This window comes from Tamandua tetradactyla, chromosome 4, assembly GCF_023851605.1.
Source record: "Tamandua tetradactyla isolate mTamTet1 chromosome 4, mTamTet1.pri, whole genome shotgun sequence".
NCBI lineage: Eukaryota > Metazoa > Chordata > Mammalia > Pilosa > Myrmecophagidae > Tamandua > Tamandua tetradactyla.
The window spans coordinates 94,612,938-94,628,819 of record NC_135330.1 but is presented as its reverse complement, the minus strand read 5'-3'; the positions used below and the strand labels follow the sequence as shown (position 1 = coordinate 94,628,819).

General features: G+C 35.3%; 1 protein-coding gene across 6 annotated transcripts in view; it reads left to right on the top strand.

The window, feature by feature from the left end:
* The window catches only part of LOC143681186 (uncharacterized), a 236,560-nt gene that overhangs the window by 92,543 nt on the left and 128,135 nt on the right, over positions 1-15,882 (top strand). The gene's annotated exons all lie outside the window — the stretch shown is intronic.

Below are 15,882 nucleotides of genomic sequence, written 5' to 3'. Positions count from 1 at the left end.
GGCATGGCACAGCTTGCTTCCTTGTCCCTGCCTCTTTGTGTTCTCTTGAGGGCTCTGGGCCTCTGAATGAAAGGGAAGCTGTAGCCTCTGTTCACTAGTTGGATGGTCTGCGTGCACAGGGAAAGCAAGTCTGCTGGCTTCCGGGTTCCCCATGGGAGCTCTGGGCTGTGGCAGTGAGGGGACAGATCTCCTAAGCTAACTGTGGGGGCAGGCACTTTTCTATGTACTGCCTCTTGTCCCCACTAGAGTCATGGCCAAGCACACTCACCCTGTTCTCTCCATCCCTGTTCCTGCACTTTTTCATCCAGGAACTCCCTGTATAGTGTAGAAGATCCTCTCTGGTCACTTGTACCCTGGAACTGCTGTCCCTGTTGTTTTTCTTTCAATTCTCCAGTTGTTCCGTGGAGGAGGGGTACACTTAGCCTATCCAATCCACCATCTTCCCAGCAGTCTCCTTTGTTCTTTTATATTTGCTGACATCCATTTTGGTGTCAGTACAGGAGGTGTGTGTGTCCCACTCCCACTGAGTTCCAAACCATAAAATTAAACATACCTTTTTTGTAAAATGCAAAAGTTTGATTTTTCTTTTAAAAGAGGAAAAAGGACAATTCTAAAAATTATGCCCCATTTTCCTTTAAACTAATTGTTAAAAGTGAGATATAATAGATTAATTTATTAAAGCAAAGGTGTATTTTGGTTTTTTATTTAAAATTTTAAAGTTTATCACTTTATTTTTAGGTATTCAATATGGAAATTCATATTTTCATAGCAATAAAATGAAGGAGGGCATACAAAGTTTCCCTTGACCACTGTGCTCAATCCCAATCCCAATGCATTTAAATATGTATGCATATAAATATATACACACTTCTATGGAGAGATAGAGAGGCTACCCTACATAAATACATATTGGGATTTGTGATTGAGTTGAGTTTGAGTTTGATGTTTCTGTTTAATTGTTATTTTACCATGCATACACTGCAACTTGATTTTTTCAGTAATATGTTGTGCCAATTTGAAAGGATTATTTACCCTAGAAAAGCCATATTTTAATCCTGATTTGTCTCATGGAAGCAGCTGTTTCTTTTAATCCCTATTCAGTACTGTAGAGTGGAAACTTGATTAGATTACCTCCATGAAGATGTGACATGCCCAATTGTGGGTATTAACATTTGATTAGAGGAAGATGTGACTCCACCCATTCCAGATGGATCTTGATTTGTTTACTGGACTCCTTTAAAAGAGGAAATATTTTGGAGAGAGCATGAGAGCCATGAGAACTACCAGAGTCCATGCAACCAGAGACCTTTGGAGATGAAGAAGGAAAATGCCCCTGGGGGAGCTTCATGAACGAAGTCTGGAGAGAAAGCTAGCTGATGTTGCCATGTTGGCTATGTGTGCCATGCGCCTTTAGCTAGGAAACCAGAACATGTGTCTTAGAGATCTTCCTGTTAGTCCATTTAGACTAACCTCAATCTTTTAGACTTCTACACAGGATCCATATTTATCTATTGCCCAGTGGCTATTTATGTGGATTATTTATTTATATAAATTTATTTATTTATGTGGATTCCAGCTTTTTACATTTATAAAAACACTGCATTGAGCATCCTTTTCAGGCTTCTTTGTACCACCTTTGTGGAAATTTTTATAGGATAAGTACTGAATAGTGGGGCTGGGGCTGTTTATTATAGTTTATACACCTTTTATATTTTGATTGTTATTTTTAAATTACTAAATTACATTTTGTGAATAGATCTAATCCTATTAATATTACAGAGTTTTAAGTCTCAGTATGTGGGTCTTTTGGAAAACCAACTTATTTTGCTCAGTTTAATTTCCTCAGTGACACACCTGTAGTCTTGTAGATAAGGGGGAAGAAAGAAAAGCAATATATTTGAAATTTAAAGACGCTTTTGATTTGAATCATAAGATTGGGAAAACTGATTTGAAATGTATAATGGTCAGGTATTCATTTAACTATAGTGCTCAAAGCAAAAGCTAGTAGTCAGTAACATTAATATGTGGGTCTTTTTTGAAGCTGCTATGGTTTGATACTATTAATTTTGTTTTGTTTTGTTTTGTTTTAGACAGTTTTATTCACACAGCTTATAGTCCATCCTATGTGTCCAATCAATGGCTCCTGGTATAATCACATTGTTATATATTCATTACTACAGTCAATATGAGAACATTCCCATTTCTTCCACGTTTGGGAGGCATCTCATACCCCTCCCTTATATCCCCCTATTATTGATATTTAGCTTTGACATAGTGCCTTTGTTATAATTAATGAAAGAATATTATGATGTTACTGTTAACTGTAGACCTTCATTTGCATTAATTGTACTTTCCCCATATACCACCCCATTATTTAAACACCTTATAGTGTTGACATATATTTGTTCCAGCTCCTGCAAAAACTACCTTATATTTGTGCAATTACCACCAGAAACTATTGATTTTAAAAAGTCATTGATTGAATAGAGTAAAAAGCAAGCCTGATAATATTGAGCATAGCCTGAGAATGGCAGGGACTTGGGCTGTTTTGGAAAAGTGACCATTAAACCTAGAATCTTCCTTATCCGTGATTCCATTCAGTGATCCGTTCCAGAGATATTTAGAATGAAATTTAATCAGCTGTTAACAGGAATTCCTTTTGACTGGATGCTTTCCACGCCCAGTTCGCTACAGTCCTTTTCTTGCCAAATTCCTCCTCATTTCAAGGCCCAACACAAATATACCTATCCTCACTGTTCATACTCAGGCTATTATTTGCTAGCTATGTTTATTCTCATAGTATTTATTCATAAACCTATGGATTATGTGTATCTATTTTCTCTGCTAGTTCCTATTACTACCCATATGGGCTCTTTGAATACTGAACCATGCCTTGTTCATTATTTTATCCCCAGCTTGCAATGCAGTGCTTAGTCTGTTGGTTAATGATGTGGTCTTCTGACAAATCTGTATTTAAATCTCAGTTCTACCACTTTCCTGCTGTCTGTGCATTTTTGGAGAAACTTCTTAACAGCTTTAGACCTCAGCTTCCTTATCTGTAAATTGGATCTATTTACCTTAAAGTATTGTTTGGGGATGACCAATTTTAATATTTGCATGTTGGTGCAGTAAAAACAAATCATAGCTGTTATAATAGTAATAATAATAATAATAATAATAATAATAATAATAATTCTTAAGGTTGAGTACCTGAAGGATAATTTATCATAAAAATTTAACCCAAATTATCCAGTCTCTTTTATTTTGCAATGTAAGGAATGTATGTGTTTGCTTTTGTTTTTGTCTAGTATTAGCTGTATCTCTCTGCAGCATTCACTCAGGGAGCTCAGTGCAAAAGATGGGTTCCCAAGATACCTGTCTGGTGAGCCACTTAAAAGTTGACAGAGAGCACGACACTTACTCTTAATGGTGATGACAGTATCTAGGACTGAACCAGCTTACTGAGACTTTGATCTCCTCTTAGGCCAAGAGGAGTGATTTAAAAAAGATGAGGTACCAGAAATAAAGGAAACAACTGAACATTTTGAGAATGCAATCTCATAGCAGGCTTTGTCTTCTTCCCAGGGACGTGCTTAATAAAATATGCCTCACAGAAGAACATTTTAAAAAGTAGGTAATGTATTAAGGAAAGATCTTCCCTTTTGGAAATTAACTTATATATCACTACCACTTATAGATACATAAAAGATTTATTCTTTCTGCCAAGAGCTCTACTGCTGCTCTTGAAATCATGTCTAAGAATTATTGTTTATCACCCAACTTCATCATTGAATCCCTCATTCCTGCCCATCCCCATGTTGTTTATTTCAGGTTCTAAGCTGCCCCAGTGCTCTATCAATTCATCGTTTGGATCCAAACCTATACTTTTTATAGAGTCAAGTTATTAAATTGGTACTCAACGTTTTGTCTGCTCCTGAAACCCTCTTTGCTCTGTCTTTTACTTCTCAGATTTTGAATGTGTCCTTTCATTCCCTCTTTCTTTCTGGAAAAATACAGGTCACCAATAGAAACCCTTTCTGTGATCATGCAGCCTAGGAATCTATAGGGAGATTTTAGGGTTAAAAATAAAACACTGCTGTTTCCTATACTACTCTGCCATTGCTGAATGTCTGCTTTTCCTTTCTCCTCTTTTCTTCTGACACTTTAGTTTTCTGTTTTTCTTTTTATGTTTTCTCTTAGAAATGAATGAAACATCTCATTTCTCTTGAAGAGTGAATTTGTGCTTCCATATCCCTTCCCAGCTTCTCTGGGTGGTGGTAAAAGGGAAAGTATGAAAAGTGTTATTTCCATTCAAGTTGCCTCTGGGGCACTTCATTTCGGTGAGATTCTTAAGTTATTATATTCCAAATCTTTGCTGGAAATGATGTAAGCAAGAACCTCTTCACCATCATTGGTCACTCTGTGTCCCCAGGAGTGTTTTCTAGGATTTCCTGTGAAGACACCCCAGGTGCCATGTCTTAAGCTTTGGTTGTCTGCCCTCTCTATCTTGGAGTTCAAAGCTTCTTTGGCCTGTTAGATTCCACATTGTACTTCTCCCTCTGGTGCCAAATTAACCAACTTGTCTTTGTATTTTGACCACTTCTGAAAGCTTTGCAGCTGTTTTTTACTGCCAAGGTCTGGCCCCAATCTCTCCCCACCCCCCTCCCCAGCCCTCCAAAGCTTGCCTTTCCCCTTCCACCTTCTGGCCTGGTTTCAACAATGACCATCCGCCTGGGGCCAGATCACTGGGTGGGTACTGCTATTGTGTTTGGGCTGCTCAGTTCCAGCCCAAATATGAAGCAGGCTTTTGGGCTGCCTTTTCTGCATAAGCAGACTCAGGTCCTGGCACTACCCAGGCATGGGCTTTATTTTCCTTCACATGGTGTCTTAAGAGTCATCACTATGCCATGATATTAGTTGACAACTACAGTTTTGGATAGTGACTGCACATATGCCTGAGCCTCTGCTTTCAAAAATAGGGAATTTTGAAAAGAGACCCTGAATAGGGAACTTTGAATGATGTTTCCTTAAGAGGGTGCCTTACTTATTTTTCCCCTCAAATCATGTCTCATGCATACCACCTGTTTAAAGTAAACCCAGCCCTTTCCTTTCCTTCACACTGGTTCAGGTTTCCATTCACCATAAACAAAAGTGGTCAAGGCAGTAGAGTGGGGTCAGGGGCAGCATCCAGGGAGCCACTCAGCTTGGCTTTGGATCCCATATCAGCCAACTGATTAGGTGAATGATCTTGAGTGACAGTTCACTAATTTGTCCATTTCTTAGTTTCCCCATGCATGAAATGAGCATAATAGTGGTATCTACCTCACAGGATTCTTGTAGGGATTACAAAAGTTAAAATCTATCTTATTACTATCTTAAACTAAATTATATCAAAGTAATAAATTCTTTCTACTTACCATCACTTCCATGCATTACCTTTGATAAAAGATTAAATTTATATCTTACAGTTAGGCACATTTATAGTATATTTACATGTTTATCCATGGTATTGGTTTATAGTTTGTCTCCACATATATGTTAGTAAAGATTTGCAATAAACTGCTGATAAAGGGCAGTGTCTTGGGTTGCAAAGTCCTCAAAATATTGAAATTCTGTATTCTTTGCCAGCCTGATTAACTCTCTATATTTGATCTATTTGCTAACTCCACATTTTGTAAATATGATTTGTTCTCCTAGAATGATGAATGTTTAGGTAGGTAATCTATAAATGAAAATCCTTTGTAATCACAAAGTTGTATGCAAATATGAAATATTATGTTAACAGTAACTAGGCATACAGACTCATAAAATAATGAGTTATCTTCAGGTGTAAGATCAGGCAGCTATGTCAGATTAATGCTGTGATTGGATTTATGCAGTAGAAAACGCCTTAAGTGTGGTACAAAATGCATCTGATGTTTTGCGAATAGTTTGTTGATCAGTGACTATGATTAATTATTTGCTTTGAAATCTCTGGATCTTTATTAAACTTCAGTCGTGCTTCAAAATGATTTTTTTGTACATCCAGTTTTGTTGTCTGCTGACATTTATTGGCATATAACTTTGTACAGATTTGAGGAAAAGCAGTGACCAACCTTTGCAAACTCAAGGTAAATTCACTAATATGGTAGGTGAAATGTTACAATTTTACGTTTAATAATACTTCATTTTCTAGTTTCTCACTTGCACTGTTGAAAGATCTCATTAGCAAATAGCAATCCATTCCCAAAAGACATTCCTACTGACATGAGAAAATAGGAAGGAAATGTCACAAAACCATGGTAGACCCTTATAAATCTCAGCTTCAGTACTGAAACAAGCAACCATTGTGCTCTTAAATCCTCTGATGTTCTTTAATTAAAGCCTCCAAGGAATCCTGAAAATTGCAATTATGGGAGCTAAATTAAAATCTATTTTATTTGATGTATGAAGTTTTAAATCCTTTTTAAGATAAGAAAGTATTTTTTAACTTCTATATTAAATCAGAACTTATCCCTTTGGCCTTAACTTATGTGTATGTATGTGTGCACTTTAATTTTACACTGCCTGTAACCTAAAAGAAATTTGAGGAAGATTATGAAAAATAACACATGCACAGTAAAACTAATGAGTTATTATTAGACAACACCTAAACTTGGAAAAGAAAAGGAAGGAAATTTGTTTTAAAAGAGGCTAATATACTTGTAATGTGCAGTTGATTTGACTCTCAGCTTCCTGGCAACCAGTGCAAAAGTGGAAATAGGCTAAATTTTAGATACTTGGTATCAGAAGGGAGAAAACATATCAAATCCTTCATGTACTATATTATGAATTTGGTTATACACAGATAATTCTGTGTATAGCACATTGGAAAAGACTGATTAACCCAAAATATATGACTATTTTACTAAAGTTTATTTCTTAGTTGCTTTGTTCAAGTTAATGTGGAAAACTGTTTTCAATTCTGGAACAGATATTCTTTGTGCACACAAATTTGAGTAGCAGCAGGGTGTAGATGGTAGGAAAAATTTTGCCATAGAGAATTCCTAAAATGAAAGTTTGGGGTATATCTAACATTTAAGGTATGACTCTAGGGCGGACAATGGTGGCCCAGTGGCCGAGTTCTCACCTGCCATGCTGGAGACCCGGGTTTGATTTCCTGTACCTGCCCATGCAAAAACAAAACAGAAAAAATATGGCTGTTTGCTTAGGATTCTGATATATTGCATAGTAACTTGCACTCTCAACCATTGATTCATAGCTTGGAATTTGTCTAGAGAATGAATACCTCCATCTCCAATATAGCTACTCGGAGTTTGATTCCAAAGCTCAAGTTCATTTAAAATATTCACCATAGAAAACATTTTTATGCAATAAGAGAGCAATACAAATAGGCTATTCAACTTTAATAATGCACTGTAACAGGGAGGAGGCTTGTTTCAGGGAACATATTCTCCTTCCTTGTTTAAATACATTTATTAGTGACATGCTATTGATCACTTGAGAAAGAATAGTAGAAGAAATCTCTTCAGGTAAATAATATACTTATTTATGCCTTTCTGAAAATTTTTAAAAGGTGAAACAAAAGAAAGTACCTCTTTGAGACTCATAACTGAAGGCCATGCAATGGATAAGAAGGTGAAGTGGTAGGAAATACACACAAATTGCTTCTGTGGGTGCAATCATGGAAACTCTTGGCAGATGACTTCTTAGATAAATAGCCTCCTTCCCAAAGTCACTTGTGATATAGGATAGTGTAAACATAGAATATCACATACCATTGTATGTTTTTTTAGTATTATTAGAACTCTGTTTGAACCCTAGGGACATTTTGAAGAACTTTCCTTTTTATCTGCTTAAATTTTCATGTAAACACATTTTAAATGTAAGCCCTTTGTAAAGATATTTGACAGTTCCTGGCCTGTTTTAATACATCATTAAAGGCAGATTTTATGATTTAATTATTTAAAAATAAACTGGAAAGAATAGAGAATGTATTTGTTTGACAACTTTTGTTTTTGTCTATTATGTACTTTGATCCCCATTACTAAGCAGACTGTAATAAAGTTTTAAATTCATGAACTAGATTAGAATTATTAAACTGCGGAAGATTTTTCTTTAAGTTTGACTTATATTGGTTTCACACCACTATAATACTGTATAAAACCAAATATAAAGTTTATTTTCAACTCTAGGAATTTTGCGCATTTTAGAATTTTAGTTTCATAGAGTAATGTTATTTGCTTTTTTGAGCTGTCTGAGACTAAACCAAACTGTTAACTTAGAGATATTTTTCTAAAGAAAATTAACCTTTCTCTGGAATTCCTATTCATGTTCTCACAACGAAAGTTAATTCTCAGTTTTTATCAGGTATCCAAATAGTAAATCTATCTCTTCTATCAAGTTTCTTCTCCAGTATATCCCAAATAGCATTTATGTAAACAATGTATTAAACAGGCTTTTAGGTGCATGCATTCATTTGATCCTCCTAACAAACTTATAAGGTGTCTAGGGAAAGAATTATTTCTATCCTTGTTTTTCCAATAAGAAAACTTGGAAGCTGGCAATTAGTAAATGACAAGCATTTCTGATTTCAATACCTATACTCTTTCCCAGGTTCCAGATGGGAAGTTAGCACTTAGTGGATTTGTTCCAGAGCTTGTGAGGGAGGAAATTCTCAAACCAAAGTCTCTAGAATATAAATGTTTAAAAAGTAGAGGTTTAGCAGAAAAAAACATACATAATGACATCAGGGGATTTGTTTGATGGTTAAGAGTTGATCATCTAAATGAGATAACTAACCCTAGAGTAATTGAATACTGTCTTTACTCAGCACCTCAGACATCTTTTCCTCATATATATATATTTTTTAATTGAGATGATACAGTTTTCTAAAATTGGCTTCTCTGTGGGCTAACTGGAGATTCCCAGTATCTGAACATCATAGTTCAATGGCGATTCTAGAAGACATAAATGGTAGAGATCTGTTTTTGAAATCTTACCAGAACCTTTCAGGCTCAAGTATGCTGTTGGAGTGTTTGTGTTAGAAATAGATTTTGTTGCTCTAAAAACTCAGCAAAGTTGAAGCAATTGAAGGTCATTAGTAAGAATGCTCACATCTTCTTCTACACTCACTTTTCTCTGGATTATACTGCAGTCTTTTGGCATATGTGTCTCTCTTGCAAGATATGGATATTAAGACAACCCAGTCATTTAATTTCCTGGTATATTTGCTGATTCCAGGAAATACTTAGTAATCAAATATGCACAACCCAGGTGGGAAATAAAAAGTTAGGTGTGTTTCTGAATCTACAAACTTCTTTTGTTTACTTAAGCCTTAAGCATATGGCTAGACAGATATATGCAGAAAAATGCAATGTATAACCTGTGCAAACTGTAGTTCAAAATTGGCAGTGTCTCACTGAAAGATGGGCCTTAGAGTGTTCATTTCCCAAACATTTCTTATGGTGTAAAGGAGTCTTGTACCAGAAACCATTGTAACCTGTATTTCTTGGCTTGCTGTTTAGCCTTTTCTATTTCCTTGACTGAGAAACCTACAACCACCCTGACACCTGTTTTAAAAAATGACTTACTGAAATATAGCTTTCAATGAAATACATGGGTTTTAAGTGTACAGTTTGATGGGTTCTGACAAACATGTGCACCATGTAACCTTCACCCTAATGAAGACAGAAAGTATTTCATTATCTTTGAAAGCCCTCCAGCCCTTTAGTTATCCCATTTCTCCCTTCAAGCATCCATTGATCCAGTTTCTTGCATCATCTTAGTTTTGTTGTTCTAGAATTTCATGTAAATGAAATAATGTCTTCTTTCATTCAAAATCATGTCTATGGGATTAGCTTTGGTGTTGCATCTGTGAGCAATTGGTTTATTTTTTGCTTCTGTGTAGAATTTCATTGTTGGCCTTTACCAAAAATTGTTTCTTCATTCACCCATTGATGGACATTTGAGTTATTCCCAGTTCTGAACTGTAATGAATACAGCTACTATTAGCATGTATGTACAAAATGTTTTAATAAAACGTTATTATTTCTAGGAAGGATTTTTTGGGGGGGTGGAGACTCCTTGGGATTTTCTACATAGATAATCCATGTTATCTACAATTAGGGGAAGGCTTCTTTCTTTCTTTTAAATCTGAATACTTTTTATTTCTTTTTCCTCCTTGTCTCAGTGGCTAGAACTTTCAGTACCATAGTGAATAAAAGTGGTGAGAGAAGACGTCCTTGCTTTATTCCCAGTCATAAGTGGAAAACATTCAGTTGTTTGTCAAATGTGATGTTAATTGTAGATTTTTTTGCAGATGCTCTTTATCAGTAGAGGTAGTTTCCCTTTATTCCTAGTTTGCCAAAAGTCTTTTTTTTTAATCATAGGGGGTATGGATTTTGCCAACTAATTTTTAATTGTCAACAGATAGGATATTTCTTCATTTATTGATTTTTAAATGTTGAACTAACATTGCATAGTTGGAATAAATCCAACTTCGTCATTGTATATAATTCCTTTTATACTTTTCTGGGTTCAAATTTAGTAATATGTTGAAGAATTTTGTTTCTAAATTCATGGATGATATTAATTGGTAGCTTTCTCTATCTGTACTGTCTTTGTCTGGTTTTGGTATCAACACAGTGCTGTCCTCATAAAATGAGTTGGAAAATATTCTCTCCTCATTGTTTTCTGGGTTTGATTGTGTAAAATTGGTATTAATTTTTCTTTATGTGTTTGCTAGAATTTCCAATAAAATCATATGGATGTGGATATTTCTTTTGGGGGGAACTTTTTTATTATGAATTCAGTTTCTTTGTTATAGAATGTGCAAGTCTTTGGGGGACATTTATTTTCTTTTTGGTAAATACTTATAATAGAAATTTTGGGTCAAAGGGTCAATGAAAGTACCTAATTCTTATTCCAATGTGGTTGTATCATTTTACATTCCCAAGGGCAATATGAATTTCGGTCACTTCTCACCATTCTTTGGTACTGTTAATGTTTACTTTTAACCATTTTAATGGCTCTGAAGTAGTATCTAATTATGCTTTTAATTTACTTTTCCCTGATGATTAATGAAAGCAGACATCTTTTTATGCACTTACTGGCCATTATTATATCTTTTTCTGTGAATAACTATTCAGTCTTCACCTAGCTATTTTGTTCATTTGTTTTTAATCAGTAGCTTGTTTCCTGATTAATATGGAGTTGCAATATTCTGGATACTTGACCTTTATCAGATAAATGCATTCCAAATAGTTTCTCCATGTCTGTGACTTGCCTTTTCATTTTTTAAATTGGTGTCTTTTGCAAAGCAAAAGTTTTAAATTTTGATGAGTTCAAATTATTGTCTTCCCTTATGTTTAATATTTTTTGAGTTCTCTTTAATGAGCCTTTGCCTATTCCATAGTTGCAGTTTTTTCTCTGATATTTTATTCCACAGGTTTTAATGTTTCACACTGTAATCCATTTTGAATAAATATTTGAGAATGTTGTGTGGTTGAGGTTGCAGTTCATTTTTTCCCCCACAAATAAGTCCAATTGCTCTTGCATTATTTGCTGAGAAGATGCTCCATTCCCTTTTGAATAACCTTGGCACATTAGTCAAATATCAAATGGCCATATATGTATGGATCTATTTCTGGAGTCTTTGTTCTGTTCCATTAATATATAGTCCATGCTTACACAAATATCACCCTGATTCAATTACTCTGCCTTTATAATATCCTTAAAATCAGTTATGTGAGTCCTCCAAATTTTTTATTCTTTTTCAAAACTATTTTGACTATTCTTGGTCATTTTACTTCTAGATATAATTCTCATGATGCAAGGCTGTATATAAAAATGGCCATGGAGGGCGGGCCACGGTGGCTCAGCAGGTAAGAGTGCTTGCCTGCCATGCCCGAGGACCCGGGATCGATTCCTGGTGCCTGCCCATGTGAAAAAAAAATTGCCATGGAAGTGGAAACCATGCAAGGTGATTGTAAAAATCAAAGGAAGAAAAAATCTATGACTTTTAATTTTTTATCAAAACATTCAAAACTCTTTTTCCTGATAGTTATGAATGGATAGGAAAATGGAAAAAATAATAAAATTATTATATAATTCCATTTATATGAAATATTCAGAATAGGCAAATTGTAGAAACAGAAATTAGGTTAGTGATTGGTAGGGACTTGGGGCAGAAAACTGCTAATTAATACCTATTTCTTTTTGGTGGAGATGAAAATGTTCTAAAATTAGATTGTGGTAGTGGTTTCACAAACTCCATAGAACAAAGCAAAACCCATTGACTTGTACAACTTTAAATGGGTGAGTTTCATGATAGGTGAATTATAGCTCAAAAAACTGTAAGGGAAAAACAGAACAACTTCATGTTCTCACTACAATTTTGGCTATGATCATTCGTTTATTTTATTTTATTTTTTTGTATGGGCAGGCACTGGGAATTGAACCCAGGTCTCCTGCATGGCAGGTGAGAACTCTGCCACTGAGCCATGGTGGCATCACCCTGATCATTCATTTTGCCTCCCCCTGTTAAAACAGCTAACCTTCCCCTTGTGCACTGGATACCTTGTATCTTGCAAGAATGTTGCTATTGCCATTACCACATTGTTTTATAAACTTCTCTTCTCCACTCGATCACTCCTGTAGGCATACAAACATAATAGCTAAAAATATGATAAAACCATGCTGTACACCAAATATATTGTTCTAAATAGTACTCCATTTTTATTTAGTTCTCTTTACAACAAAATGAAAAAGATTTCATATTTGATGATGCATTTCCTTAACTATCTGTACTCAAACATTCCAATTGGGCTTTAGGTCCTACTATTACTCTATCAAAATATCCCGTTGTGGTCCCTAATAAACTTAATACTTTGAAATTCAATGGTTAATTAATCCATAGTTACTTGCTAAGCTGAGGAAGCAGTGATCAGAGTTTGGGGGTGTGGAAATTATTGGATTCTGTGAAGCAGTGTCCTATAGTGGGCCAAGTTGCATACGGGAGCCTGACTTCCTAGTTGCATATACACATGAAGAGATGTCACAAACCATAACCAAGAATGGCTCCTCAAATTTGAGACTAGAACAAGAGATACTAGCGATATGTTCTGGGACATGTGGAGGTCTGGCCCAGTGAGAATGAAGGGACCTCATGAATCTCAAAGCACATGGTTAAGACACTAGAGAGGTTTAGAGTTAAAATAAGGGCTAAACTATACTATGCTAGAAAAATCCAACCCAATTCTTTTAGGGTCAAAGAGAGCTATCATAAAATTATTATGAAAACAAATTTCAGCAGTCTTTTAAAGGAGATAATATAATCTGTACTCCTTATAATGCAGCATTCATAATAGTTAGCTTATAATAACATATTATTAGACACAAAAAGAATCAGGACAATGTGACTCATAATCAAGGAAAAAAATCAAAGGAAACAAACTTGAAGATGACTTAGATGTTGGAGTTAGCAGATAAGGACTTTAAAGCAGTTAATATATATATTCAAGGACAATATGGCCTTAATTATGTACACACGGGGAATCACATCAGAGATGTGGAAAACATTATTTTAAAAGGGGAAATTCTAAAAGTGCAAAATATGAAAAAGTCACTAGATTGGCTTGACAACATATTAAAGGTGATGGAAAAATGGGACTGATCCATTAAAAAATATGCAACCTGAAGAATGGAGAGCAAAATGTTTTGAAAATACATAGACAGAGCTTCAGTGACCTGTAGGACAAGATCAAGAAGTTCAAACTATATGTAATTGGAATCCTATAAAGAAAAAGTAGAAAATGGGCAGGAAAAGCTGAAAAAAAATACTATTCAAAAAAATTTTTAATAGGGTGAAATAAGCATCAACTCGCAGACCTAAGAAACTCAGAAAAGTCTGTGTAGGATAGATACAAAGAAAGCTACATCTAGACTGAACATAAACCTCTTGCAAGACAAGTTAAAATCTCAAATGAACGCAAGGCATAATGATACCTCACCTACAGGAGAACAATAACAGCAGACTCCTCTTCAGCACAGATGAAGGCCAACAGGCAGTGGAATGAATTCTTTAACATACTGGGAAAAGCAGTGTCTACCTAAAATTCCACATTGAGCAAAACTTCTTTCAGAAGTTACTGTGCTATAAAGAAATTTTCAGAGAAACAGACATAATTTAAAATATACTGGAATTACTAGAAATACTAAAACAAGTTCTCCTGGCTGAAGGAAAATGATGCAAGATAGAACATACCATATCTGTAGGTAAATCAAAAAGACTAGCCTTTTCCCCTTAATCTCCTTTAAAAACAAAACACTATTTAGTGCAAAAATAGAAAATACAAAGTATAGAGAATACATAGAATTATCCTGTTATAAGCTCTCTACATGTATGAACTGTAAAGTGTGATGGATGAAGTCTGAAGAGTAAAATCTGAGGTAGCATATTAATTCTAAGTTTGGAAGCATGTTATAATTATTAAAAAGTGAAAAGAGGTAGAGTGTAGAAATGCAATAGAAAAAGTAAAACAGACTCTTTTAAAAATGTACCCAAGAGAGTATGAAAAGAAAAACAAAAATATTTTTAAAACTGAGATATAGATTTAAATCAAAGCATTTAACACAATATCAATCACTGTAACTCCTGATGAGGACAGATTAAAGAAAAATCAACATGCTCAAGTCAATAGAGGCAGAAAAGCATAAAATAAAATTCAACACCAATTCATTGTTTGATAAAAACGATGTAGCATGGTAGAAAGACATGGTAATGTCCTCAGCTTGATAAAATGGCATCTATAAAAATGATTGCAGCTAACATTATGATAAGAGTGAAATTTTTCTACTTAAAATGATGAACTTGGCAAGATGTCCACTCTCACCATTTCTCTTTAGCATTGTATTAGAGAGCCTCATCAGTACAATATGGCAAGAAAAGAAAAAAAGTTATAAAGTTTGGAAGAAGAAATAAAACTCCTTATTTTCAAATGACTGACTGTCAATTTAAATTCCAAAGAATTTACAAAAACTAAAACTAAAATTCCTGAATCAGTACATTTAGCAGAGTTGTAGGAAATAAGATCATTGCAGGAAAATCAACTACATTTTTATATTCTAGCAATAAAACACTGGAAATAGACATTTAAAGAATGTGTCTGATAGCATCAATAAACCTGAAGTACTTAATAAGTTTGCTGTACAGAGATGTGCTGCTCAAATCTCCCTTCATAGAAGAACCCATTATCCTGCTGTGAGGAGTGTGGTGATATGACAGCTTTCGGCCCTTACCTTTGTTAAATTCCCCGCCTTATTTTGAGCCTAAAATCATGTTCTCTTCAATGTGGCCCCTGGCCAATGACTGAGCCAGGTAGTTGTTTCAGATTGCTAAAGCTGCTGAAATGCAATTTACCAGAAATAGACTGGCTGTTAACAGTTGGGATTTATTTGCTTCCAAATTACAATTCTGAGGCCATGAAAACATCCAGATGAAGGCATCAACAGGACTGTAACACCTCTGAAGAAAGTCTGTCAGCCTCTGGGACAGACTCTGTCTCACAGGAAAACACATGGCTGATGTCTGCTGTTTCTTCTTGCCTGGTTTCATTGCTTTCAGTCCCTGGGTTCTGTAGCTCGCTCTGCTTCTGCAGCTGTCTTCATCTCTAGGGATGTTTCTCTCTGTGCTCTCTGGGCTTTTATCCTCATAAAGAGCTCCAGTACATGGATTAAGACCGATGTTAAATGGGCTGGGTCAAATCTAAATTGAAATAACCTAACCAAACTGTCCCACTTGCAGCAGGTCTGCACCCACAGGAACAGATTAAAAGAATATGGCCAGAAGCCAGCCAAGGCAGGGCAGGCAGAGTGGAGGGTAGGCAGAGAGGGGTACATGGA